The sequence below is a fragment of the Gouania willdenowi genome, chromosome 20 (genome assembly GCF_900634775.1).
Source record: "Gouania willdenowi chromosome 20, fGouWil2.1, whole genome shotgun sequence".
Taxonomy (NCBI): domain Eukaryota; kingdom Metazoa; phylum Chordata; class Actinopteri; order Blenniiformes; family Gobiesocidae; genus Gouania; species Gouania willdenowi.
The window spans coordinates 12,540,099-12,567,224 of NC_041063.1; the positions used below are offsets into that span (position 1 = coordinate 12,540,099).

Consider the following 27,126-nt stretch of genomic DNA (forward strand, 5'->3'; position numbering starts at 1 on the left):
GAAGGAAAGGTCCCTGATCTGATAGGCTAACTTGGCATGCCAGCCGCCTATGGAGGCTCTTGACCATAAAGACGGCGCAATGGCGGCAGGAGTCGGGGGCGATCAGGGCCTGCTGGGCTTGCTCCAGCCTGAGGCACCCTGACGAGACCTGGTATGTGTCCCAGGTGAAAGTAACAGATTACAAGTACTCATGTTACTGTAACTGAGTTATTTTATGGGTACTTTTTTTAGTATATTTCTAAATCAGTTATTTTACGTGTACATAAATGTTTTAAAATAAGTAATTTGTTACATTCCTACACCTAATCATTGAGTAAATTCTTGTGTTTTGTTTTAAAATGATCAACAGAAATTATTTTTGGGCGATGTTTGACTTGTGCGTCTATTTTTGGGATTAGGCCGAGTCTTTGCTAAATTGTGTGTCATGCATCGTGTAGTATACATGGGGTCACAAGAAGTGATTAACACCTGACGACCAGCTCCTGATCAGCAATCATGTGGTTGTAAGGAAATCAAACATGTTTGAAATCCTGGTTGCTTCTCGAGAGGGTATCGCACTGCTGAAGCGCCATCACCGTAGGATCGTGCTGCCCACGTCTGTCCAGCCAATTCCTGGTCCATCACCTCACCGTCTTTTCTTTTTTGAAGCTCTTTTCGCTGAGATTCGCGAGTGGCTCTCCACTTCCGGGTTCTTCTTCTTCTGTTTTAATGGCGACGCGTCAGTGTTCTGCTGCTTCTGATTTTTACGCTGCATTTCCGGAAACAAGACCCCAACGTGCCGTTAATAGACATACAGTTTGAGCAGTCAGATGGTGTCAGAGTGTCGGTCCGTACAGTGTGAGAACATGAATCGTGAGCACAGTGTATGCCTGCCTTTACTTGTACTTGATTATAAATTCCATTAATTAACAGTACTTCTACTTGAGTAGGATATATTAGTACTCTTCACACCTCTGTTTAGCACCACCATTATCACCAAAGTTCAGTGTTCTTTTACAAATATTTTCTTTTATTTTGACAGTAATCCCAAGTGGGCCTGGTCATAACCTATCAACATGCTTGTCAACCTACTACATTCAAATAATTAACCTTGAATTTAAAATCTAATCAACGTAAGGTGCAATTAAAACCACCTGATAGTTCATCTGTATTCATCTTATTTTCTATTTGTAATCAATACTATAATTTTCTTGCATGAAATTCCTCATATAGTAATGATCATTTTTATTCCCAAAAATGTAAGATAATCTATTCACTAGTATGGTAATAAAAGCACACTTAGAGTCCATTAGTTAGCTTGACTATTGATTGTTTGTTGTATCACTGAATAAGCTCAGTATTTCGTTCATAGAATATCATATATATATATATTGGCTGTTTTGCGTTGGCGGCTTCAGTGATTTTCTCGACCAATAAGAGTAATTTCTACATCTGCCTTCGACAGAAGAAAAACACACAAAAAGTCTTGATATTGAAAATTCACCAAATGGAAAAAATTCTTAATGCTAGTTTCACCTCTGTTCTTGTTTTTTGGGAAATATTATTACCATATATATACACAGTGGTTAGCACGTCTGCCTCACAGCAAGAAGGTCACCCGCTTCAATTTATCCACGCTTAACTACATGCACCACTGTATTATCACATTGCACTCCCACCTCAGAATAGTCAACTCTTCCGCACCCCTTCCATTGTCCTACCCTGACTCCCTCTTCCCTGTTCTCCTCACCCTCACCTAAGTAACACTGCCCTCTCTTGTTATGTTTTCCCTTTAATACAGTGTTTCTTTCCCTTCCTTATGGAGGGCTGGTGATGGTCACAATTCTACAATAAAATACATTCATTTGTAATTGCAGTAACAAAACATGCATTGCTGTTGTAAAAAGATTGCACTACATGTAGTTTTGACCTTCGACAGCATGTGCAGACAAGGGAAAATAAATGAATAGATTAAATTAAATAAATAAATAAAAATAAACTCAAAATACATCACTTTGAGGGATGAAACAGATGGCGCACTATGGCAGCCAAGCTTCTGTCAGTCTGCCCCAGGGCAGCTGTGGCTACAATTTAGCTTTCCACCACTGTGTGTGGAGTAAATGAATAATGCACATCAATGTAAAGTGCTTTGAGTGTTTATGAAAAGTTCTATATAAAATTCAATGCATTATCATTATTAGTGCGTGTGCATCTCCCCGACACAATATAAATTTACATTAGATTAACTGTTATTTATTGCAATGTATATTATAATCATCTTTTTTTATTTGGAAAATAAATTATTCCTTTTTGTATTGACATTTATTATAATCACGTTTTTTTTTTTTTTTTTTTTTTTTGGAGAATAAACTATTCCTATTCATATTGACATTGCTTCATCAGACACTATTACTTAGTTGTTGACTGCATGTGAAATTAGTGAAAGGAAGAATAAATTCTAAAAAAGATGATTTTATATATATATATATATCAGATTCTACCTAAACCGCCGCTTTGGTACAAACTTTATTTATCAATACCTCATATGTATGTCCCAGGGAAATCGCACACGGTATTTTACTTTACACCTACAATTATACCCCTTTATAACACTACAGAGTATGTACACCTTTTTTGTACATCCAACCTTCAAACACATGCTCATTTGGCCATAATCTACGACTCTACTGAAGCTCCCACATGAATACATACTTCCAAAGGGCACTGTACTAGTCTGTAGTAAACTACAATGTCATTGGACATTGCAAAAAAAAAACAAAAACAACTATTTGGAACTAAACAAGGTAATTTGCTCAATATTTGAAGCCAGTCTTGGATTTTTTTTCCTGTTAAAAATCATCCTAAATTAAGACTAAATGCTGTGATTTGTCTAATCTAAGTTCGGTTAGTGTGTGTGTGTGTGTGTGCGCGCCAGGGTTTCAGCACCATGGACAGAGGATGGCTCAGCCCTAAAGCGGAATGATTACACTCGGGAAATCAGCGCAGTCATTAAAAGGACTCAGCACAAACTCTAGTCACATGTTGTGTATACATTGTGTTACCGGTGTGCTGCTGTAATAATATGTGTGTGTGTGTGTGTGTGTGTGTGGTTACTGGGTTCAGCAGCAGCAGCAGCAGCACCGCCTCACTGAATCCCACCAGGCTCTGCGTCTTTAAAAGCAGAGGAGGAGGCGGTGGAGACGCACACAGGCAGCTCAGTCTGAGCAGTGACATGAGAAGGATACCTCTTTTTACTTTTGGAGAGAGCCGAGCCCGTTAGCAGAGCATTCAGCATCAGCTGCTGCTGCACGCGCTGCTCTCTCATTGCTGGACTCGGTCACGTGACAGCTCCGGAGGCTGAGATCTAAAGAACAGCCACCGCATTCCGCCTCGCACCCGCCACACTGTATTTTGAGCCATTTCACATTTTTATTGCAACATTTTACTCCCGCTCGGTGAGTACATTTCCACTGGCTTTTTTTTGTAAGCATTTTTTGTCTTTTTCATTGCCCTCCTTTTTTTTTTTCTTTTTTTTTTTTTAATTTTTCCTCCTTTGGCTGGTGTTTGAATTGAGCTTTGACGGTGTGGTTTGGAGGCTTCAAGTTTTCAGCATGCAGTGATTCTGGTCCTGGAGGCTGAACATCAGGGTGCTGATTGGTCATGAGAAAAAAAGCCTTTATTTGCTGGCAGTTTTGTTTTGAGGGTCGAAACCAAGCAGGTTTTGTCAGTAATTGAGATTTTTCACACATTTATTGGTGGTTTTGATACATTTTTTTTTTTTTTTTTTGTTTCTGTCCACTTTTGCTGTTGCTATGCTTTGGTTTGCGTTTTGTACTGTTGTTTGTTTGCCTTTGGAGTTTTGTGATTTTGATGTCTCGGTGAAATCTTCGCCGATCAAACCCTTGCTTTGACTTTGTTCCTCTTTTCTTAGTCAAAGGGAGATTCTTTTCAAAAGCCCAATGGCATTTTAACCTGATACTTTTCTTGCAGCAGAGCTCACAGGTTTGTTTTTTTTTTCTTTTTGTTTTTTGTGTTTCTCTCTCTTTTTTCATTTTACTTCTGCTGATGGCAGTGTCAAGTATTTTTGGATGTGGAATTTTTTTTTTTTTTTTTTTTTTTGACTAAATGATGCTGGGTGGACGAGGGCAAATTCAATGTGTTTTTGTTTTGTATTTCAACGAGGATGAACAGACATTTCCCTCTGACAGGTATATTAATACACATACATTTAATATTAATTAACAATAAAAATCGAGGTGACTAAATGATGCACCTGTGGTTGATCTATTATTCCAGAAGATGGTTTATTTTTTACTATGTTATCAGAAGGTTGCCTGTTATAATCAATTCCCCCGAAATTGCAACATGTTCTGCTGACCCATCGTTCAAGATCGAGGATTTTTAAAAGCACAAAGTTGCTTTGTTTTAAGTTCAACAAACCATCAAGTTGTCCTGCTACGGAGCAAATGTAAGTAGCTGCCCTCAAGTCCCTGGACAGGATGTCTCTAATGATCCTCCACACATCAAGTATCCAAACTCTGTCAATGCATTGATCTGAGGAACCAGGAAAGATTCATTACCTCGCTACACCAGTCTACCCAGTGCCAGTAAATAGGGTTACATTTTTCCAATCCTGCAAGTGGAACTCAAATGAGCTTTAGCAAACAGAGATGTACACATAATCTTGGCTTTAGCTGAAAATGGAATAGAGCAACTGACAGGAATGAAAGACGACTTAGAGTGAATTAATCTGTTAAGAATCAGGTTTAACTTCAGTTCATTGTTGTCAAGCCGGAAATACAATCGTCAGTAAATAGATGTCATGAGGTCTCGGAGAAAGAAAAAAAAAAAAAGCTTTGCTTTGTAACCAGGTAGAGGATTTATTTGCCGCTTGTGGGGTTTCTGTGGAAGTGGATTATGTGTAAATGTATTATTGCTGTCTGTTCATAAACTGGTAAATTCAGCCTTGGAGATACTGAACCTTATGGAGTAAATATGATGGATATGATGATTTTTTTCTAAATGGTTAATATTAAATCATTCTGGATTTTCTTTTCTACACAGATTTTAAATTTAAGGTTAAAAAAAACAACACAATATAAAACCTATATTTAAATTAATGGAACAATGTATTTTGTATTGTGCATTTTTCTGCCAGTCTAGTATATCCAGAATATTTATGGTTGTTTTAAGTTTGCTCACCTGTTGATGTGTGGACTGTTGTTAAGTAGAGTAAAATGTGGATGGGATTTGTTTATAACGTTCATAAAGTAATAACTTCTTTTGTTAATGTATTTGTGTGTATTTTCCCATTGACATAACCAAAAGACACCTAAACATCAAACTTCAATCTTTCCCATACATTAGCTTTATTATTTCTATTTCCATTCAGTTTAACAAACACAACGTGTCAGTGGGACATATTCAGACTTTATTGAAACATTATTCCTGTGTGTACATTGGTAAGTCTCAATCTTATTAAGTGGGGAGTATCAGTAATTCACAGTCGGAGTAATTCAATGCAGTAACATCAAATATGAATAAATATTGAATGTGGAGCTCGGCTCGCTTACTTACATTTTTAATGAAGCAGACTGCTGATTACAGTCATCAAACTGAAGAATTTGAACACAATTTGAGAAGCTGGTTGTAGATGGAGTTCTATTCAGGTTCGTAAAGAATGATGCAGATAAAGAGCCACAGGTGATGTTTATTTGGTGAGACCATTCCGAATCAGTTTGGGAAAAGGCCAGCAGAGGCAGTCAGGGTTTGGCCGTATGGCAGGCAGCCTCCTTGGGGACTGACTTGTCATTGAACGGATTTAGGGCAGCGTACAGGTGTGAACCTGACACAGAGCGTGTCACATATTGAGAAAAAGGGGATGCTTTTCATTTTATTTCAGAGACATCCAGACGTTTCAGCAGCAATTATCATATTTCATGCTAGATCAGAGTTCAACTCTTCATTTAAAATATCATCAGTTCTTCGGAATAGATATGTTTGAAGTGGAAAATTACATTTGTTGCATATTTGTATTGTAATTCATCCCAATTATTCCTGGAGATCTAAAAAGAATCTCCCACGATTTAAAAAAATATATATATATCCATATATATATATATATTGTATATATATATATCACTTTTATTGTGTGTGTTTGCATGTGTGGGGTAGGGCTGGGCCATATGAACCAAAATTATTATCTCAATTTTTTTTGTCATATACAATATAAATCTCCATATTTCGAACTCGATAAAGTCTTACCAGAAAGACAACTCTGGGTGAAATTTGATTACGTAAAAATACCATAAAAGCACATTTATTAACAAACAGCTGCACAATATGTGCCACTTTCGGCTTTTTCTCCTCTAAGGGACAGCACGTGTGAGTGAGTTCTGGAGTTTGGCTTGTTTAGGGCAGTGACGTGCCGTGACAACTAGGGCTGGGTAGGCACGTTGCAAATGGAGACCACCAATGACAATTTCATATGTTTCTGCTGTCAAGTGTTTTCACCATGATGACATTATCTGCTGCACTATATATATATATTTATGTATATTTATATTTATCCTATTTATCCTTTATTCTCTATCTATCCTTTATTTATCCCTCATCTTTTATATTTATCATTATTATTATTATTATTGTTGCTGGGTTGTTCTTTGTTTTTTATTTTTTTTTGTTGTTTGTTTTGTGCACCAACTACCAAGACAAATTCCTTGTACTGTCCTTAAAACTGTACAAGTGTTAATTCAATTCAAATCAATTTTATTTGTATAAAGCAATCTCCAACAAAGTCATCTCAATGCGCTTATCAAGATATAAAATTCATAATAAGAAAGAAAAAACCCAATAAGATCCACATGAACAAGTGTTTAGCCATCTAACAAAATCAACATCATAAACACCATTAAAAAAACATAAACAATTATTTAATATAGCCTCCATACTCTCCCAACAACATACTGGATATCTCATGACACGACAGCACATCTGTTGTTTGTGTTGGAAACACAGAAACACAGAGAAAATGACAACAACTTAGAACAGCCTCAGTGAGGAGCATCCACAAAGTCAATCCTTCCTTTTGTTCCATTCACTGTGAAAAGTATGAAACATGTTCTGACCTTACCTTTGCTGAAGCTCTGGTAACTCAGGTGTTGGTCTCCATCTTTTAAAAGCTGTTGTTTTTACTCAAAACAAAGTTTCTCTATCATCTCTAGCGCTGTCATCCACACTGTAGTGTTATCCCGCCCACTAGCTAGTGAACGTAGCAGCAGCAGTCACGTGTCATCTATTCACTAATGTGCTGTGAACTTATGTATAGCATTTAGCATAGCGCGGTTACGTGCAAAGGCAGCTCTCTACGCTGCCTTTACGCGTAAATTGATGTCATATTGGGGACCTGACTGCGCATGTGCAAACACGTAAAATGCGAATGGAGGCAGAGGAGCGACCTGCCTTTGGGAGGGGGCGTGGCCTCCCTCTGCCTTACAGCGGAGCGAAAAAAAAAAAAGACTGTGCAGCTGTTCTAGGAAACAGCGCTGTTTAGTAATTTGGGCTATGAAAGGCACAAAATGCGGACACTTTCAAACGTATAGGTACTGTAGGCTATTGGAAATGGAAAAATGAATAATTTATAATTTAAAAAAAAAAAAAAAAAATTATAATTAAATAATCGAAATATCAATTCACCCTTGAGTAGGCACTGCCTACCTTGCCTACCCTGACGACACGTCACTGGTTTAGGGGAAGGTCTGGGTTAGAACGCACTCAGAAATCATTCTACAGTTACGGTGTTTTTCATGCTGTAGTGAAAGCAGCGACTCCTAAAAAGAGTATTTTCATTTTCATAAAAAAATAAGCTAGAAAATAAAAGTATATCAATATAGGGGATATTGTAATTTTCTATATAGCCAAAACAGAAATCGCGATATATCTCGACTCTCAATATATTGCCCAGGCCTAGTGTCGGGCCTGCAATTTTCCATTTAAACATTTCCGCGTCTTGTTACACTTTTTCGTTTCGTCTTTCCCCGTTTAGATGACTTTACTGGTTATGAAACTTCCCACAATCGTACCAAACGTGCTTAAGGGTCAAAAGGTTCAACTGCTGTTATTCATTTAACATTTTATATGCTTCAGATGGGGAATGTTACGTTACAATCACGTGATTACATTGCAAGAGCAAAGTTAGCCACAATGCTAAACCTTGGACCACTTGTTTAAAGGGTAAAATACTGTAAAACTGGCGAAAAATCCTCACATTTTGCACAAAACCTTAGGAAATGCACAGCCGTCTGTCCACCAGGTGAAATGACCACCAGTTCAGCTAACCCTGTTTTTGTACCAGTTCCTTTTCAGATCTGAATGCTTGTTAATCACGACACAGTAAACAAAGCACTTCAGATGAAGCTCTGTATATGTTTTCTATCACAGGATAACATAATTACCTGTCTCACGTAACATGTAGTGATTGAATGGTATTATGTATGGAATTGGAGATATTATCCGTTTGTCACACTCTCTAGACATTCAGTTGCCTTTTTTCCCGGGAAATCTAGCATGTAAATGAATGATATTGTGCCAATAATATGCATTTGACTTATTTCAGTGTCATGTTGGTGGCTGATTTTAAATAAAGTGGCAGAAATGGGTCAGATTGCTTCGTTTCGGAACGTGAATTCTTCCACTTTCTTCGATTACATAAATCGGAGGCACTACGTGTGTGTGTGTGTGTGTGTGTGTGTGTGTTTGTGGGAATCGAAGCCAAAAACAATTACAATATAGATTCAATTTGTGCAAAACTTACAAGTACACTTTGCAGTCATTGCCTTTAAAACCTTTTAACTAAATAAACGAATAACTTCACCTTCCAAGGTTTTTACGTTTCAGTCAGAAAAGCAAAGCCTTTGTGCATAGCTGCATTATATTTTCAAGGCGACTCTGTCCCCGTGTTCGTCTCTGCAAAGTGAATTTCAAAATATTGGCTAATAAAAAGCTTTTACCACCAAAGAGGGCTGTGCAAATGTCTGTCTTTTAGCTACCTTTTAAAAAAAAAAAAGCACCTTATTTAGTGATGTTTGGACCCTATGGACAAACACATTTCAGTCTTCACATTCTTTCACAAGCAATCCATCTGTTGGCTCTCAAGCCTTCACATCAACATGCTTTCACACCTTTGGTTGAGGGGTGTCTGCTATGCTGCTGTGGTATGAGCTCTTGGACATCTCTCCTGCTAAGAGTTATGATAGCTTCCATTACATCCCGCGGTGTTGTGTCTCTCCTGCAGGCAGGTTTTCTGTTATCTGGGCCAAGCCAGAGCGACACTGGAGACCTGGAGGAAAGTGTAATAGCTCGTGTGGGCGATATACCTCCACCACTATGAATAAAATATCACTCACTTGCTAGTTGTATGCACCACGACGTGGGTTTTAAGTACAACATGGGTGCAAACGCTCACGTCAAGTGTCAAAAACGTGTGTTATAGTGACGTGTTGTTCAACCACTGAGCTCTGGCACACAACTGTTCCATGTCATTGGGCGTGCTATGTTAAATAGTCTAATATTAGTGATCTAGTCCAAAGATAAGCTAACTAATGAGCATTAGGCATTGCATTTATGGAGCTAATAATGTCAGTCAGTGGATCAGAGCATTTTAATTCCCCTTTCAATTTTTATTATTTAAAATTGATTTTTGATTACAAATTCGATTTTTTTGATCATTATTTGATGATTGATCTTCCATTTAATCAGTCTGCTGTTGAATTATTTGGATTATCTTTTGAGTAACAGCTCACACCACCTTCAATATTGTATAGTGTAAATTAAATATCCAAATTATGAGGACTCACCTGGTTTGTATTGATATGAAAAATGTAAATACTCAGTCTTTGGAAATTTAATGAATTCATTATTGTAAACAATAAAGTCATGATTACTACTCGTATTCAGTAATAAATACCTCCACAATGTTGCTAACTCTCAAAATTTGTGCAGTTTACTTCAAAGGGGTGCAAGTGAGACACTGGGGTGCAAAGCAGATTTTGTGTGAGAAAGAAAAGCGATAAGTATCAAACTATGATTTTAATTTTTAATAATTTATTTTTCTGTATTGTCTGAAATCTATGGAACCAGAACGGAATCATAATGAATGAACTCTTGCAGGGTTTTTCACGAATGCACATGCTTTGTTTCGCAGTTGTATTTCAAATTCGCAAATGCACACGATCTGTTTCGCAAATATACTGTATATATTATGCAGACTTGTAATATAAATTCTGAAATGCACACGATCTACTTAACAAATTATTTTGAGGCACACTTGTAATATGAACTCACAAATAAAGCGAATTGCTGGAAGCGCATTCACAAACTGCTTGTGTGCTGTGAAACCTCTGGCATTTGTGAGAGAAATGTGTGCGGTGAATATATATATATTTGTGAGCCAGAACGTGTGCATTTGTGAATCTGAAATACGACTGCGAAACGAAGCATGTGCATTTGTGAAAAACCCTGCAAGAGTTCGTTAATTACGAAACTGTTCTGATTCCATAAAAACATCCTTCTTGATACATCTTCCAGGTCTTTGTGCGTGGTGTTGGTTCAGATACATTATCAACTTTAGCCTTAAGCAAATTACCTAAAGGCTTCATGGTTAGTGTACTCAGAATGGGATTAATTAACGGTGCATATATTTTGCTACTTAGTGCCACCCACTGACCTAGAGAAGGGTTAGATACCACTATGTCTGCACATTTAAAGCAGTGATCCTACCAATTGTAAAACTATTGTAAAAGATAAAGCAGTAGGCTAGATATTTAAATACACTTTATTGTATAGTTTATTTGATTTTAAATGTGAGGGCCATTTAAATGATGTAGTACGTACATAAAAGTAAGTTTTAATCTAAAATAGGAAGGCCAGATGATTTTGTTTTTGATTATTGGTAGTGGCTGTATCCTCTTTTATTTATTGGAAGGACAGACATTAATGCTGTCCATTAGGCCCAAATCAGCATCAGTAAGCTTTAGTGACGCTCTCATTGCTGCTCTTTTACACATCATTTTTTGGAACAAAGGCTGCTCATTTGGAGAGTTTATCAATATTTAAATCCACTTAGTTGATTCTGCTTCTGCACTGGCAGGTTGACAAAGATACATTTATGCACTCAGCTTGAAAAACAAAAATGAAAATCATAATTTACAACGCGTGTTTAATTCTCTCAACGAGAAGTCCGGCTGTCCCCACCAGATAAACAGCTTACCTTTGGCATGGCTCTGTGTGGTGAAATGAGTGTTAAGTACTTTGCTGTCCCTTTCTGAGCTGTTAATTTGATAAGTGAGGGGATATCACACTTCATATTCTGGGCAATTAAACCCATATCTGAAGAATAGGGTTGGACTGAATGACTCTCCGGTGTCTATTATAGGATGCATTTGAGTGATGGCGCGTCACTGAGATGAGACCTCTGCGTTGACGCGCTGAGACCTGATTGTAATTTTAGGAGATCAGATCAAACGGAAGTTTTGCTTTTGTTACATCTCATTAGCGCTCGGTCTGAAGTGTGTCTGTCTTTGTACTCATTAGAATACTGATGAAAACAGGGATGTGCTGCTGAACTCGTACTATTTTCTTCTGTCTTTTAATACAATCAAATACACAGTGGAAGCATTAAAGTGAAAGAATAAAACCACAGCAGTGTCTCTACACTTTCAGACAGCTAGTTAAGCCATTCGGCGCAAACTTAACATTTGGTGTTATATAGTGTTATATTCAAAACCAAATATTGCATCTGAAAAACAACAAGGTATTGCAACATACAGTGCGTTAAAAACGTAATGCGATGAAAACAACAATGTATCCAATAATATTGCCGTCTGCTGTTAGAAACACAATAAACAACACTAAATAGTTACATCAATAGAAGCTCAGATTTTCACTTTCAAAGCTTCACAAATTCCATTTTAGAATTTACCCATTTCCACATAATTTCGTCGAGTTTAACCTTTTCTGGTTTGTTTCTGTTTTGTCGTCTTTCCATAATCAGGTTAGAGCTCAATTAATGTGATTTTTAGGGCTGATGTCAAAATTAGGGATTTGAAAAAGCTGATATGCAATGTTTCTGTTGAAAAACCAATATATCGCCCAATATATGAAATAAGAACATTGATATATACAGGATATAAATTCATTAAACACGGGACGTGATGCCACCTCTGAACCTGGTTCTGCTGGAGATTTTTTCCTGTTAAAAGGGAGTTTTTTTCTTCGCACTGTCGCTAAAAACTTGTTCATGTTGATCTTGTTGGGTTTATTCCTTTTTATTATGAATTGTATATTTTGATAGTGCTTTGAGATGATTTTGTTGTAATTTGCACTATATAAATTAAGTTGAATTGAATCAGCAGTGTTCCTTTAAATCAGGGGGTGTTTTGCCTTTTTTTAACACCAGATGCCCTCATCAAAGGTGGCCAGCTACAGGGTGATCAAACCTGAGCTTGCATCCCATGTGCTGCACAACTCCTATATATATTGTTTTGGGGTGTTGAAAAAAATTGATTACGTGATATTACGTTGTGCGATTCTCGAATAGATTTGAAAATGCATCTATATCGATTTTATTTTATTTTTCAAGTTGCTGGCACATGGCACGCACTGTTTTGAGTATAAAATATGCCAATAAAGTATATTTCACACTTATATATGTTCTCAGGAATATGTACACATTTACAGATTAGTTGTTTAAGTCATATATATATTTAAAAATTGCAATAATTGACTTATACTTTAATATTGGGATATATCGTATTGTATTGTGACCTATGTATCGGGATAAATATCGTATTTCCAGATGCTATACACACCCCTAATATTGTAGTTGTACATGAACACAAACTCATAAACACAAATACCCAAAATATGATTCAAGACAATGAAGCAAAACACTACTGTCTCCAACTTGAACTGAATAAAATGTTATCAGTGTACTGTTAAACTGGTAAAATAGGAAAGAACAGACCATACAACTGGGAGAAGGGTTTGTGTTGGTGATTGTGGGTGTTTGGGGTCTTGGGGGTTGGTCTCTCACGTATTAATGATATATTTGTGTTATATATTCTCTCCATCTCTACTCATGTATCCAAAACTGCCATAACAAAGTGAAAATTAGGAACTTGAATTAGTAACACTGTCAACATAATGACTGTAAAGACACTGATAAATGAGAAAAAAAAACAAACTTGTGTAAACTGTATGTCTGGAATGCAATGTAAAAAACAATAAATAATCAAAAAATAAAGTTGCAAAAATCACAAAGTAAATAAATAACTAAATTTGAATTAAATGGGCATTAATTAAAAAAAAAGACAAAATGTAAATGATAATAAAGTAGTGTACTTCTTCCAGTTTTGTAATTTTGTCATCATTAATAATTAATAAGAGCCCGACCGATTAATCAGCTGGGCTATTGAGCGATGTCGATTAATTGGTGATGGCTAGAATCGGCTCCACTAAATAATCGGTCGATTAATAAAAGGCAGATGTAATTTCTGGCTTTTGAAACTTCCCAAAAACTTGCCAGGCATGCTCAATACTGTCATTTGAGTTTACCATTTTTATTCATTTCATTGTTCTTCTTTGTTGTATTTGCGCTGAATGTATCAGCGATTTTGCCAGATATTTGATGTCTGTTTCACTATTTTACAGTAGAAAAAAATGCCTGTAAATGCAGGGCTTAGTCCGTGTAATTTAGCAATTTACATTACTGTAGCCAAACTCCATAATATTGCAACATATTATGTCAGATATTTGAAATTGATATTTCTGTCTGTTTGCAGTGAAAAATTGCATGTAATTGCATGATATTGTTCCAAAACCTGCAAGTGAGGGTATATTCCCTCTCATATTGCAAAATTCCGCTTCATTTTGTCTAAAAAAATAAATGCAGAAACAATATTGATAACAATATGGCCAGTTTTGTTTCAGGAAGTGAATAACGTTTTTTTTTTTTTTTCATCCTTGTTCCACAGTCAAAAATCAGACCCCCTGAAAACGTAATTGCATATTTTTTTGCACTGGCAAAAATCTGCAACCTACAACCTGCCTATGTGTCCTGAACCACCAGGTGAAATCTCTCTTTTATGTAATACCAGTTATTGATCAGTCAGTTTGATCCAATTCTCTGATTTATCAAATTACAACACCAAGTGTCACTTAAGATAAAAGCAGTCAGAATTACAAATAGCCTGTTCTTTATTAGAAAATATTCAGTGTCCTTTTTTTGGTGTGCAGGCAGGTTTCATCATAGATTAGTATTCTGCACATTAATCTGTTTTTTACGCTAGACGCCAAAACATCGTCATAAAAGTTTTAACCCTCAGGCGAAAGATGACCGCGCTGTTGATGATTCACAGTTTTCTGCTCTGCCAAGTCTCCTGTGATAGTAATGTATCATCTCAGGCTGAATATATGTAGAGTGATGGTATAAAAGGATTTAATGCTTTCAAAAAAAAAACATTATACCCTCACCCACACAATGTCTTTATTGAAGACACACGTCTAATGTTTGAATTTTCATTTATAACAATCTGATTTATCCATCTGACAGGTGGAATGAATGATTTAACTTCTGTATGTCATTTTGAGACGTCCTCTAAATAAGTGGTTTGAATAAAATGTGTCTCATATGATGGAAACATGTCTTTCATTTGTGACTTTTCTTAGTGTATAATGTCTGTTTTAATCTAAAAATCTTTCATTTGTATTTATTAAGTAACAAATAGTCAATTTTGTTTAAGTGTTTTATAGAGTAATGGTGAGCAAGAACCTAAGAAATATGATTTCATTGTGTTACCGTCCAAATATTAGTAAAGAAAGAAAGCACTAAAACATGTAGCAGTAATGAACAATGATAATTCAATTTTGTGCTCCTAAATCTTTTTATTTGTATAACATTTTCTTAAAAACACAATTAAAACCCTTGGCCTATTTTATATGGTAATTTGTTGAAAATGGTTACATTATTTTTGGCAGTCGCTATCCGTACGGTTGCCGTATCAATATACCAACATTCTTTACGTACGCAGCGCCTCTATTTGGCCAGTTTAGGTGACGTGATAGGTCAAGGTTTAGCGTCAGGACCTACGCCGGGGGCATGCCATTAACGTGACGCAGAGATTTATTTCTGCATGGAGGGAATGCCTCGCAATGCGATTGGCCGCCCTGCCACTAGGGGGTGTGGCTGTGTGTTGTTGTTACGAATGAGCATTAAAAAAAGCCCTTATTTTTCTGCAACCGGAAGATAAACATGTTTTATGTTTTTTTTTTTTTCTAGCATCTTAAAATGTAATTTATTTCTGGATTATTACTGACTGTACCAAACCATGTGTGTTTAGTTGGACACAAACATTAAAACAACGGTTTCAAAACATGCACTTTATTTTTCAATACAAATATAGGAAACTTGTAAACAACAAATAAAAGTGTATCGAGCGGACTGTCGACTGCTCCGGTCAACAGTCACGCCCGGGGGTGAGAGGGTTCCGACCCCGCCGTAGAGCGTAGAGAGAGCAGCGAGGTAACCGGGTCCACGGCCGCGGGGAGTTGGAGCGGGACAGCGCTGTAAAGATCGCTTTAAACATAACGTCATAAGGTCATGTCTGCTCCTCTATCAGCCTCCGCAGCATGTTGGTCATTGTTTACTGTTAATGGAACACACACACACACACACAATGTAGGTACAGGGACCAGGCAGTAGTAGCGATAATAACAGATAATAACAAACTTCTTTTGTCTGTGATTGACTTTGTTTGGCGGTGCTTCACGTGCTGCAGCCATGAAAGGAAATAATAAAACTCTGGCACTTTTGGTCCGTCTCGGTTCTCTCTGTGACTCAATCCACTGTAGAAACCACTCGTATCGCTACGCTAAAAGTTGAAACATGGCGGTGTGACCGGAAAAGGCAGAGACCGGGGCTGAGGTTTGGAGCTGACCAATCACAGCCCTGGCTGACTACCTGTCAATGCGTCGCCTTGACGGGTAGTCAGGATTTTTGGGAGGCACACGTAAGGTTACGAGGGAGGGGGTCTGTGCCTACGGAGGGGGATTTTACACAGAACCTTAAATTAGGCTTAAGAATAAACCTTACCCTAAAAGTAACCCTAACCCTAAAAATTGTTGCGATATTGGCTTATAACCTAACCCAGAACCTAAGACGATACATACGTGTACTTTGGTAACCGTATCAATAGCACTGTGGGTTGTCAGTACGGCAACCGTACGAATAGACACTCTTTTTTTTTTTTTTTTTTTTTTTTTTTAACAAAAAATTGTCCATTTCTGTGAAACATATGCCAACAGAAATCTGCTGCAATCATTGAATAATTTCACTTGATCAGAATAATGATCAGCCTGCAGAGTAGTTAAATATATGCAGACCATTGTCTGATACTTGGCAGAGGAAAATTGCCCAGAAAAGACTTGTGCAAACATGCTCCTGCATTTCTCACCCGCCGTCTTTTACCAATTTTGTATGTTCATCTGCCATTTAATAATGTTACTAGTGAACTAGTGCATGGCCTCAGAAGCTGACGAGTAAGACGGTACATTTGTGTTTATGTTCTCACTTCTAGATTGGAATTCTATAGGGGGACTGATTAGGACATAATACACTAATTAAAAACAATTGTCAGTAGGTTGGGTTGTGGTCAAATTGATCATAATGTAATTTGTCTGTAGGATGCAGAAGCAGGAACTGACTATTAAGACATGACCTGCATGTCATGAGATATATGGGCAAGGAAATTGAAAGACGAGCAGAGAAATGTTACACGGAGATAACATTTGCTTCTTCTCATACCTCGCTTGTATGTTTGACAATGTGTACGGTGAATCAAAATAACGATTTCATTGACCTTACACAACAACACATAGGGATGTGTGATATTTTAGGGTGACGTTACAGAAAAAAGGAAAACAAACAGGAAGATATGAAAAAAAAAAGAAAAGAACAGAAGGTGCAGAGGAGGCTGAAGCTTTCTATTGCAGGTGAAGGAGTTTACCAGATGCTGCGAAGAAGCAGTGAAGCAGATAATGTCGTGCTCAGATCACCTGAGGGAGCTTGGTTACAGTGAGGAATCTTCATGTGGGTCAGCTCCAGGCTGGTTCTGCAGGCCTCAGCTGTCGTTGCACCTGCATGTGACCAGCTTTATCTAACAGTTTCAACTCAAATGATACAGTACACAGTTCTGCAGCTGACATGACAGTATGCAATTCTATTGACAGAGTAGTTAGTGATTTGGAATCACCTGTGGACATTTTCACCCTCAAGGGAGGGTGCTGAGCAGGCTCTGTGGGAGGGCTAAGAAGAGCTTATTGGTTTAAGGGTAAAAATTAAAAAAGCAAGAAACTGCAATGACTTCAGCATATAGACGCACTGTTCTCACGACATTACATTAAGATTATGATGAATAGGGGAAAACGTTCTACCCTCTAAAGACGTTAATGGGATGCTTAATTCTATTTATTTCAAAGTTTGACTGAAGAACTTGCCATGGAAGCACACCAAATAATTTCACATGCATTAATCAGTCACATAATGACAGACTTTGTAAATCTACAATGTTACTGTTTTGGTTAATCCCCATTTTTCCTCAGACCACTTCTGCCAGATACAAATCAGTAACACTTTACTTGATGTTGTATAGATAAGGTTGTCATTATGACATGATACGTGTCATTAACATGAATTAGGTGTCATAAATATGATTTAGGCTCTTACCTGACCTATAGACCTATATCAATGCAACCCGATGCGACCTTATTATGTTCCGCGATGCGCGTGCAGAAAAGCAGAGGCGTGGCTTCTGGTAGATTGCAGAGGCAGGAGGAGGAAGTGGAGCTGTTGAAGGCGGGACATCAAGACGTCCTCTCACAAACTCCGGATATCAGCTCTAAGGCTGTCATTAAGTGTTGTACGTTACCTTAACCCCAACCCCACTAGATCCCTCCAACTAATCCAAAAAATGCTAACATAGCTCCAAAGGTGTCATAATTTAGCAAACAACACTTAATGACGACCTTCATGACACCTTATTCATGCCAATGACTGATATTGTCTTTCTCATACATTTTACCTATTAAAAGATTTTATTAAGAACAGATTTATTTCATGGTTATGTGGAAGGCATTACGTCATTATGTTTTGGCCCATACATTTATTTAGAAAGATTTTTAAATAGTCATATAGCTCCATTTAAAGCTTTTTTCTTGCTATGATTAATTTAAGTGGATGAAAACATCTCATTACTGAGATATCCAACCTGAAAGAGAGACGTAATATGTATGTATTATTTTAAAAAATCAGACATAAAACTGTTATGTATGAATCTTGATTTCAATATTTTATCAGTTCAGTGATTACCGTAATAATCTTTATATAAACCACTTTGAAAAGATATTTAAGAGATTAAACTGAAACAAGACGAAAAATGGTAGATATTTTTTACATTAAGGATTCTTGACTCTCACTCTCACAAGGTTCATGACCTCAATTTGCCGTATCTGCTGCCAGAGAAGCGCAGGTGCTCTCAAGGAGAGGCAGCTAGCTAGCTATAGCTATTGAGTCTGTGTCCCCCCGAGGACAAGAACATGTCCACTGAGCAAGCCTTTCATGTATTCTTCAACAAACTGCTCACTCAGGCCTAGCAGAGGGACTATCAGTGTTGGCAAAAATGTATTCTACCTTACATCCTTTAGGTAATTGGACTGACAGAGACCCTTAAACTGATGACAACATATGGAGAGTCTCAAGGCTTTTTCTCTGAGTATTTCACAAAGTTAATTAAAGGTTGCTTATGGAAAGCCAATTGAAGATATATTAGGTTTTTTTTTTTTTATATCAAAGCTCAGTTTCCAATACTAGTGAGGTCTTTGACACTGAAACATCTACCTAATTATTGGCCGCATTACAATAATTTAGCAATTTTCTAAGAAAAATCCACACAAATACCACAGCCTAACTTAGGCCGCACTCTATTGGCTGATGAGGGTGCCCGTCAGACAACTCGGCCAATCATAACGGGAAGGTAGGCGGGCTGCTGTACTCAAGTTAGGTTTCACGGAAATGCCCGTGTTTCAACTGATACGTTTCCTTTACTACATGAAGTCTCCTCCTCACTGCTCCACGTCTACATATCAGTCCATTTACAGCTTTTAATGGTCACTTTTTACTGGAGCCAGACTGATACACCGCTTCGTCCGCTCTTCTTACCGTGAACTACCGCGCAGCGATCACAGCGAGTCGGACTCTGAGACAGAATACGGACGCGATCTCTTCTGAACAAATCCAACATGGTGATTTGGTAACTTCATGCTGTTACGCTACGACTACAAACTGGCTGACTTTTACTGTAGATGGAGCAGAGATCGGAACAGCCCGAATACATGTTCTGATTTCTGCTGCGTCTGTCCGTCCTCCTTACGGAAGCGTCTCCATCAGTCTCAGAGTCCAAAGAACTGATCAATCTTGAACAAACCTAACGTGGTGATTTAACAACTTTATGCTGTTTATCTTTTTATTACAAACTGGCTGAATTTTACTTCATTTACGTTGCTGCTGCTGCAGCGGGCTCTCTCTCTCTCTCTCTCTCTCTCTCCGACAACATTTCTCCGTGTCGTTGCTATGATGAGGCAGTGTCCATCATGACAAAATGAGTGATCAGAATGATTCAGTGCGAGCAAGAACGTTTTAATGTTAACAATTTCATTGTTCCACCTGGTCTAATGTGACGGGGCTTAATTTTGTGGCGACATGAAGTTTATAAAACCAGGAAAAATCCACAATTTTGCCACGTCATTGTTTAAGCCGCAGGGTTCAAAGCGTGAGAAAAAAGTAGCGGCTTATAGTCCGGAAATTACGGGGCTATTTTAAATCGATTTAAATCATTTGAGAAGCATATCAATAAAACAAAGATTACAGAATGAAAATAATACCATAGAACATAATGCCACGCAAAAGGAGTAGGTGGAAGTTCAAAATACTCTTCATTTTATAGTGCTGTATTTATACAATTCATATCCACAAAACACAAATAATAAAAACTGAGAAGCATAACACAAATACATTTTTGTTTGTGGTCGCTACATAATAATATATACAGTATATATATATAGAGTATTTAACCACTTTCTTCTTCTGAGTATTTTTGAAGGTCATTTTTATAGGCATGTCCCGAAACAAAGAAGAGCAAAAAAACAGATCCAGGATGTCCTTTATTTATTTTATTCACCTTATTTTAACAATCAACTCTAAACAGAGCACTTCTGTGATGTAGCTCGATCAATCAAGCAACACATTTAAAAGAAATTCACATTAGACTTTAGTGCAAGATTAACTAATATTAAATGTCTAATATAAAAATTAATACTGCCTCATCATAAAATACCCAACAGGCATGTTAACAAATAAGAAAATAAAAGTGCCACAGTGCCATAAAGTAAGGCCAGTAATGTGTTCCTAGGAACTGCACTCTTAATGTTTACTCTCGTTTAGTTTCACAGATTGAAATGTATATTTATCTTGATGAAAAGTATGACTGCAGATAGTTCACAAAGGTGTGGGAGCACGTCTGAGAACTTAGGTCTAACGCGCCACCTCCGCTCTGCATCCAACTTGTTCTGCCGACAAAACAACAAACAGGGCTCCTCTTTTTGACACAGGTTATTCTGTGTCGTCGTGTTCTACTAGTTCTGCAGCTTCAGAGCTTTCTTATCCATTTACACCGTAACCATGGTAACCAGAGTGCTACTGTTCACCTTTGCAGTGCAACACTGAAAAGGCTCCGGTCTGATGCGGCGCAGCGTAGCATTCCGAACTTTGTGTAATATATATATCGATACCAGAATCAGAATCAGAATCAACTTTATTGACCAAGAGTGTATGAATACACATGAGGAATTTGTTTTGGTGACCTGTGCTCTCTCAGATAGTGTAACATTAAATAATAACAATCAAAATAAATAAAAAAAAGCAGCATAAACATAAATATAAGAGTAGTTAGACTAATATGTGCAAACTAAATAAAAATAACAAAATAATTATAATAGTAATAATAATAATAATAATAATAATAATGAAATACAATAATAATAATAAGATAATAGTGCAGTAGTGCATTGATGAGTTGTGCAGGTGAACATTTTAAATGAAAATATTATGTCCATGAACATTTCGCAGTGACAGGTTGATCCAGGGTTTTTATGTTTAGTTCCATGGTTATTTCGCAGTAACAGAAACAGAAACAGGTCTGACACTCTATGACTGTGTAGTGTTGATATGGCGGTATATTAAAAATGTATATTATAACAAAAATATATACCGGTATTTGGTATGAAGCAGTATACCGCCCATCCCTAAAATGATAAGAATTCTACATATATATCCAAATCCTGATTGGGAGGTAACGTTCGATTCCGATCAAGTCTGAAACCACATGATCGGGACATCCTTTCATTTTTATAAAGTGTTTTTCTACAGGTAAACTAGTAGAGAGAAAAAATCCCTACATGTTAACTAATAAGGTGCTAAATATCCACTAGTTAACTAGTAACATGTATTTTGTGTCTACTAGTTAAACTCGTTTGACTATTTTTAACCTTCCAACTAACACAATCCTCTTCATGAAGCATCATGTCACTTAGTCCATATATACACTGTCTAAATAATATACCCTGTATATAAGAAACATCTATTGAAAATAGAACAAAATGCTGTCTTTTGTACCTTTTTGGTGTTAATGGTTCTCCTTTTATTTAATTCCCCACTTAGCTATAAAACCAACAGTGTTCTTCTAAAACCGTAATAGCTTGTTGTCATCTTGCGGTGAGCCTTAATTTATCAGATGCCATGTGTAAATAAGGCTTCATTGTTCATATTGATTTTTCCTTTAGGTTCAGGCATCAAAGGAAATCAAGGAGCCTACTGTGATGTTTACTCTGTAGCAGCCTTTATTAACGCATTTACATTTACTTCTTTTTTTTTTTCCGTCACCATCAAGTCTATACTCATCACTCAGAAATGTGTTACTGTTAGGAAGCTTGTTGTAAGTTTGTCACTCTATAGAAGTGAGAGTTTTCACAAAGATTTTTGATATTGCACTGAGAAAAAAAGATGTGTTGTTAAAATGTGATTTAATCCACATCAAAGCATTAACGTCAAAATTTAAGCTCCAATCTAGATACTTGTGTCTTTGAGCAGATGGGTTGTAAGGCTTTAATTGTGAAAGTACCAAATTAAAAACACAACAGCCCTAATGGGTGAAGTAAGACAACGCTTTAGCAATAGTAATAAATACCTTAAGTCCATATTTCAAAAATTACGTCAATCAAGTCTGCAAAAATTTCAAAGCAACTCACCAGGATTTGGGTCAATTAGATTTTTCAATTACAATTACAATTTCAATTATCCATGTTCAATTACAATTCAAGTATGATTATGATAACCAACATTTTTTCCAGTTACAAATAAATTTCAATTAGAGTTTTTCCCCTTGAAAGCTCAATTACAATTATGTTCTGAATTTCTAAAGTTTAATTACAATTTTACTAACTTTTGTTCATATAGCGTTGTGATGATTGTATGCAGTTTTGTGTGTGTACGATGTTGTTTTCACATTTAAATTTTAGTGCATTTATAATAATATCTTATGTAAGAGTTGGATTTTAGCAATAACTGTCAACTCTGTACAAAACATCTGTTACATTCACAATATTGTTACTCTGTAAACTTGTATTGTTCCTTTGAAAAAATAAAATAAAAAAACTTCTATTGTATCCTAACTCACTAACTCTTCTAACCCTTAAGGTAGTGGAAAAACTTAATATGAAACATATTTTAATATTTGTTTTCTACTTATGTGTAAGCCATAGACTTGTTTTGCATTTAATTCAATTGTAATTGAAAGTTATTTTTGAATTTCCATTTTAATTGCGATGACAAAGTAAATTATCTGAACTCAATTCCAATTCAATTACGATTACAATGGCAACAGATTCTTAAAATTACAAATACGATAATACTTATGCCATGATTGTAATTAATGATCAATTACGTGATTACAATTTTAATTCACTCCAACCCTGGAACTCACACATAACAGAACTTCTTTAGCTCTGCCATTGTGTCATGAAATCTGCAGTGATAGTGAAATAATTTAGGGGAGGTCCATGGCTCAGGTGGCAGAGGGATTGTCATCTGATGGAGAGGTTGGGGCTTTGATCCCAGGGCTGTACCTGTCTGTCTATATGTGTCGAAGTGTCCTTGGGCAAGACACTGAACCCTAAGGTGCTCCCAATGGTTGATGGGACTACCTCTATAAAGGGGAAATACACATCCAAATCAGTCGTTACCTTGGACCAGTTATCAACCATGGTTCAGGTGGGAGAGAAGTCATCCTCTGATCAAGAGGATGGGGGTTCAATGCCAGTCTATACCTGTCTATGCGTTGAAGTGTTTTTGGGCAAGACACTGAACCCTAAGTTGCTCCCAGAGGTTTACCAGTGCCATGCTTGGTAGCTCAGTCCCATTGACGTGTGAATGGGTGAATGAGTTGATATTGTAAAGCGCTTTGGGACTACTTCAGTGTATGCAGAAAAGTGCTATATTAATCAGGACAATTTGCCATTTACTTAGTGTCTTTTGAGACCACTCATTAACTTGTTTTAAGGTGTTGTTACTCAGCCTTATCGCCTGTGGACTTGTGTTTCATGACTCCCTTGCCCCCCACCTTTATCAACCTCCCTGGCACCCGGTTTGTTTTAAAGCTACATGATGTAATCTCGTATCTTCAATCGACTTCTTTTGCTGCTTTTTCTTGGAGTGGAATTAGTAACACTGTCTTGGACTGTTTTGTATGCATTTGTTAATTAGTAACTGAACTTGATCTATTTAGTGCCTTTATTGCCACACAGACCCAAAGCTTGCCAAGGACACTTGGACATAACGTTTTGGATCAAAACCCAACCCCTCAGTCAGAAGATGACCAATCTACCAGGGACTCAATGTTTGCTGAGTCTTATAAAACAAAGAGAAATGTCTTGATTACCAAAAGGCCAATGTTGTCATCTTGCTCCATTAATGTAATTGTATAACTTTTTTCATATTCAAGCTTAATAACAATTCATGGTTCTGTTTTTCCAAATTTGAAGTTGATGTTGCGCAAATTAGCAATGCCTGATAAGTGGTTATTTCAAAATCAAACTGTCGTTTACAAGGAATGTTTAATATTTTGTGAACATTACATTTCACAAGTTAGTGTTTTTGAAATGTGTTTTATGCCTCAAACCTTTGAAGTTATCCAAGGCCTTCTCGTTTCTACGGTAATTAGCTGTTTTTGTTAGCCTGAGGATTTTCTTCATTTTTAGAAAATCAGGCAGAGTTTCATTGATGTTGTAGTTTATGTTCAGAGAAGTTATGACCGTTTTGTGTTTAAAGAGTACTTTTGCAGTAAAACAGTATGTTCAGAACATTAGACTTTTTAGTAATCCAGTCCAAACCATCCACAATAAAGGTGGCAGATTTTACCAATACACCCTTTACTGCGTCCAGCCCCATATTCAGCATATTTATTTATGAGAAATTAATATACAGTTATTTGGTGGTTGCAGACACATAAAGTTCTTTAATGTTTCAATCTGTATATCATAAGCAGGGGAAATCTCTATTGCTTTTTGCTAAAGACAAAGCCACTAATTAAATGAAAATGGCATTGAGGGATATTTGACTTCAATACACATCTCTCTCAGCACTGCGGTTGCACACAGCCAGTGGAATGTCAACAGATTGTCTCTGACAATCACAGCAGAGCTACAAAGCCATGCGTGTGCTTGTTGAGGATGAAGAACCATGGGGTGACTGTGTGAGACCCTGAACAGATGCTGCTCCTCCTCAATGGGAATTGTGCTTTGTATTTTAGAACTGTTATAAACTGCAATTTGGAAGTTATTTTAAGGGACGATTTATTTTTCCTAAGCAAATAGGGCAGTCACGTTGTTTGTTTTGCCATATGTAGGATATATTAATTTACAAACAGTTCTTGTAATAGAACTGTAGAGGCACAGCAAATGTGTTTGTATAGCGCATTTCATACACAAGGCAACTCATTGTACTTTACATGATCAAAAAGTGCAACAGAAAACATTCATCAGCTTAAAATCAATAAGAATATTAAAATCAACAGCAAAAAAAAAAAAAAAAAAATCATTCAAAATCATCAATAAAAACATAAAAAATCATGAACACTTTACATCAACAACAACATGACCAAAAATATCTTTCTCAATCATATGCAGTAGAGAAAAAGAGTGTCTTTAACATTAATTTCAAAATGTTCACATTGGATGCTGACTTCAGCTCTGCTGGCAGTTTGTTCCACTTCTTTGCAGCATAACAACTAAAAGCAGCATCACCATGTTTACTGTGAACTCTGGGCTCTACTATCTGACCTGTGTCCATAGATCTGAGAGACCTGCTGGGTTCATGTCTGACTAACATCTCACTGATGTATTCTGGACCAAACCATTCACAGATTTATAGCAAAATATAGATGAATTAAGAGTATATTTTGTACAGTAGCTTGTCAAATGTCTGTCCATCTTCTTGACACTAAATTTGTTCTCAGGAATATCGGAGTAAATTCGACTTTAAAGGTCCCATATCATGCTATTTTTCATCCATCTCCATTTTTTCTAAGAACCCCAAAAACACAATATTTGAGGTGTATTTTCCCAAACTCGCGAGTTTTCCAGAATTTTAGCCTCTGAAAAGTCACTTTCTCAGCAACTCTACATAAACGGGCTGATTTGCGGCCTAGTTATGCATATTCATGAGTGGGCGTGTCTATAGAAGGAATACTGACTTCCTCGTCCCCGCACGCTAACGTAGGGCCAGAGGATGGTCCGTCCTCCTCCCACCCACTCCGTAGCTGAGCTCATGCTGCTTTATAAACACGACAGAGAGTGGGGGCGGGGCGTTCGCCGGTACCTACATAGACTGACTCTTAAGAACTACTTAATTTGAACTGTATTTTAAGGGATAACGCACTTGAACACAAAAAAAAAAAAAAAAAAAAAAAACCTTTTGGGGTCTCCATTTTATCTAACGTACCTGTTTTTAAACTGTGGAATTCAGGAAAGACTGATGCGTTAATCCAAAGTTCTGTTTCTCTGAGGTCACGCTAAGATGGCTAACCACAGCCCTACCCAGTAGCCTTTAGCGTTTAGCAAGCCTCCTTAGCATAAATGCTAACACTCTTGTCGTTACCACATGCTATGCATTTGTTACAAACTTACTCTGTAGATAGAGACACACATTACAGATTGTTTTCTTTAGCTCATTTACACACAGACAACGAAAAGTAGATAAATGATGTGTTTAATATGTTTTGAGGCCGATTGACAGTTGTATTGCTAACAAGCTAACACAATAAGCTAGCCTTTATTTAGCATTGATGCTGCTACTTACCAATGTTTTGGTGAAGCAATGGACAACCTCTCTTTCCAATAATTTAAGGTTTTCTGTAATACTATATTTATCAAATAACTAGATTTAATATAAAAGTAGATTTAAATGAATTTATGTTTGGCCTTCTTTGAGTCTGTAGATGAAAACATAAAACATTGATAAATGAAGACTATTTAAGCAGTTTTAGACTTCCACCTATATTTCTAGAACCTGTCAGTGCCTTTATCCGAGAATACAAACAAAATTATGTGATTACACAGACACATTACATATGTAAATGAAAGTATTATCAAACAAGGGTTTGAAATATTCATTCCAATTAGTTGCATCAGTTCGGAAGGGATCTCCTCCAACAACTGTAATTGCTGAACTAATTTGGTCAGACAGTGCATGCTGAAACAAACTGAAAAGCAATTTCTGCCTCAAATTAAAGGTATCGAGGAGGATTTTCCCGAAGTTTAGGAAAGAAACATCCTCTCCACTTTTTGAAAAAATGCACAAATGCTCCCAAGAGGGAACTCCTATTAAACGTGTGAGAGCGCATGCACAAGCCCGGTACGTGACTTGTGCTAGGGCTTGCATCGCTAATCATTGATTACAATAGGATAAACTTCTCTGCTAATAGCTAC

The 27,126-nt window shown here is 36.9% G+C and overlaps 1 protein-coding gene across 2 annotated transcripts in view; it reads left to right on the forward strand.

The window, feature by feature from the left end:
- Positions 1–3,181: 3,181 nt before the first annotated feature.
- LOC114454366 (RNA-binding Raly-like protein) overlaps positions 3,182–27,126 on the forward strand; it is a 143,416-nt gene continuing 119,471 nt past the window's right edge. Inside the window, exon 1 of one of the 2 annotated variants that reach the window (XM_028434793.1) lies at positions 3,182–3,434. The gene's annotated coding sequence lies outside the window, so the exon portion shown is untranslated. Of the gene's footprint in view, positions 3,435–4,114; positions 4,188–27,126 lie in introns of those variants that run through there. The other variant, XM_028434794.1, reaches the window with a different exon arrangement.